Source organism: Arachis ipaensis, chromosome B9 (assembly GCF_059453495.1).
Source record: "Arachis ipaensis isolate K30076 ecotype BB chromosome B9, ASM5945349v1, whole genome shotgun sequence".
NCBI lineage: Eukaryota > Viridiplantae > Streptophyta > Magnoliopsida > Fabales > Fabaceae > Arachis > Arachis ipaensis.
In genome coordinates this window covers 56,688,094-56,691,689 of record NC_142444.1, presented here as the reverse complement: position 1 = coordinate 56,691,689, position 3,596 = coordinate 56,688,094, and positions in this window count along the sequence as shown.

Below are 3,596 nucleotides of genomic sequence, written 5' to 3'. Positions count from 1 at the left end.
TTCTCCGGTATTCTCAAGCGCCAAAACTAAAGCCAATTTTCATTAACATTCCAGCCAAATTTCTTCTTCAATAGCCATTCATACCGCTTTTAGTCGAGTAGGTGAGAGTATTTGAGTTTGTCCAAAACCAACCTGTTTTATCTCCTGCCTACTTGATAGGATCAAAGAGCATTAAATCAAGTTTAACTTCTTACAGAATCATTGTGCAAAGAATATCCCATCGCAAATGTCCATGGTGCCAAACATCTTCTAGCTTCAAGTGAGAATCAGAGATGTGCACAAAAGGAACCAAAGGAGCTAGCGTTCCACATGGTCGCCAAGCATGATACCAAAAGGATTGAGATATCCTGCTTGTACACAAATCAAAACCATCACGAAACTTTTCTATTGTCTTATAAATCGCTCGCCAAGTGCTTGAAACATTATTAGAAAAATTGGGTGAAAAGCAAGAACTCCCAGATAAATATTTTGCCAACATAATTCTTACCCAAAACTTATCTTTATTATGCAGTAATTGCCAAACAAGCTTTCCTAATAAAGCAAAATTTACACATTGGGTATCTTTAATTCCCAAGTCTCCATATTTTCTTGGAGTGACAACTTTGCTCCATTTGACATAATTTAAGCAACGCTCCCCCACCTTTTCCTTCCACAAGAATTGTCTAAGCACATAATTAATCTTTTGACAAACCTAAGTAGGAAAAAGAGTCACGTGCATCTGATAAATAAGAAGAGAAGAAGCAACAGATTTAATTAAGCAAAGCCTGCCTGCTCTGTTAAGGAGCCGACCTTTCCAACTAGGCAGCCTATTCTTGATCTTCTCTAAAGAGTCCGACAAAAATAGACCTAGCAGCTCGAGGATGATTAAGGTTCACCCCCAAGTATTTGCCTGGGTCACTAGTAAAAGGAATATGAGAAATACCAAACAATATTTTCTTTCTTCTATTAGAGATATTTCTAGAACAAATAGCTTTAGACTTTTCAATGTTAACCTTCATACCTGAAGCTTCGTAGAACAACTCCAAGGTGTGCACAATATTCTGAACTTGATTTTTCTTTGCTTTACAAAAAAGGAGGAGGTCCTCTGCAAACATCAAGTGAGAAACTCTAGGTCCCCCTCTAGAAACAGCAACACCATCCCAAATACCCTCGTCAACTTGTTTGGAAATGAAGCACGCCAATCTCTCCATGCACAAAACAAATAAATAAGAAGAAATTGGATCTCCTTGCCTGAGCCCTCTGCGAGGTTGGAAGCTGTCCAATCTATTCCCATTCCAAAGGATGAAAAGATTTGAGGCCTGAACACAATTCATTACAAGCCGGATAATTAGTGAAGGAAAGCCAAAAGATTCAAGAGTGTGCTCAAGAAAATTCCAATCAACTCTATCATAAGCCTTTTCTAAATCAATCTTAAAAGTCATAGCTCCTTTTCTAGACTTTGTCCACTTAAGAAAGTGAAGAACTTCTTGGGCCACAATAATATTATCAGGCGCTCCTCTACCATGAATAAACCTTCCTTGGGTTGGGCTAACAATCTCATCCAAAATGGTCGTAATCTATTAACCAGCACTTTAGTCACTAGCTTATAAATTACATTACAAAGGCTTATTGGCCGAAAATCCTTCAATCTAGTTGGAGGGACGAAGTAGTTTGTTTCGTGGGGGGATTTCGCTCCGGATTTTTGTTTGTGGAAATAATTCTCCATTTTTGAGTTTTTATTTAAAGTGATATTATTGAGAAAGTATGCACTGTATAGAGTTGTGCTACCTCTAATCATAAGTCCACTTATTATCTTTTAATTTTATTTTGTTGTTTGTATAGTGGTTAGAATCAAATTCGTAATCAAATCAGTTAGATTATTAGGTAACTAAATTACTGGTTTACTCGGTAAGTTATTGGTTAAACTGATTAATTTGATCTCATATAAATAAAAAATATAAAATATACAACAATAATCTACTAGGAATAATATATAACATATACAATAGCAACAACATATAACAACAATATATTACACTATAAAATAAAAAATTGAATAATCTAGCAGAAATCAACAAGTTATAAATTATAATTAACTAAATATAATCAACAGATTTAAATAATCAACATCATTAATCAATTAATTCTAATTGACATACTTAATAACTTAAAAAAAGTTAAAAACACATACCTGATGCACGGCAGGCAGAGAAGACGGTGACTGGAGACCAAGCACGGCAACCACGACAATGATGACAAGGATGACCAGAGACGTAACAACGACGACGACATGGACGACCAGAGACACGACAATGACAACGACGACGACTGACGCACAGGATAGGAGGCAATGAGTTTAGATGCACAGAGGGCATCGAGACAAGTCAGAGTAGCCAACAACGTCGCAGCAATCGTGTGGTGGCGATGGCACTGGTAGGTGGTCACATGCTGTGAGCTTCTGTGAGTCACAGTGAGACTGAGAGAGGGTTAAGTCTTACTAACTCAGGGGGGCTTGGCCATTTGGGAGTTTGGAAAAATGGGATGTACTTCAAGCTAGCCATTTTAGCCTTATAGGGTTTCTTTTTAAAGAAAAAAAAAACGTCAAAACGATGACGTTTTAGGTTGGAGGAGAAATAAAAAGAGTTCGAACAGGCCCAAGTTTTCAAACCCACTAAGTTGCCAGTTTTTGTCAGAATCGAATGGTTCAAACTAAGTCTCATCGGTTTAATTCTTTATCCGATCAGGTAACTTGCCAGGACCAGCTTTGTCACCGGTTCACCGAGTTTCTAGTCTAACTAGACAGGTCGATCCGGTTCTGACAACTAAAGTTATTTGCATATACTAATCTAAAACAAAACCAAGTTTCAACACATTATATAATTTAATGTCACCAAAGTAACAACTAACACATAATCAAAAACATAGATTAGTAAGCATTAAGCAAATACCCTGAACTATGACGATGGGTGGCAAGCGGGCTAGTCCGCCACGCTTCGCCAAAAGTCTGCCATTAGACGGGTTGGCCTGCCCCGCCCCGCCTGATGAGGCGGTCTCAAATTCCTCCCCCGTCCCACCTAATGACAGGTTAGAGGTTGGCGAGCTAAGCCCGCCAATTCTCTTTTTTTTTTAATTAGTTTTTTATTATTTTTATTAATAAATCATTAAATATTAAACAATACATATAATTTCTAAAGACATAAAAAATTATAATTTCTAAATTTCATAAACATCAAAGTCTTTAAAATTCTAATATATAATAAACATAAATCATCAACCAAGTTTTTTTGAAACAAAATAACAAAACCAACATTGTAAAAAATAAAATAAACATTGTCCAAAATATATAATTAAACATCTTTAAATTTCTAATCAATCAAACATAGAACATAATCGAAATTATAACTTAAAACATCTTTAATTGCAAAAAAGACAAGCCCGCCGGGGAAGCTCGCCCCCCCGGCCAAAACCCGCCAAAGCATGCAGATTAAGTGATGTGGATTACGCAGACTTTTTAATTATGGCAGTTTCAAATTTCTATCCCGACCCACCTTTTTTGGCGAGTTACGCGGGACGGCCTAGCGAATTTCGGCCCGTTTGCCACCCATAACTACGACATC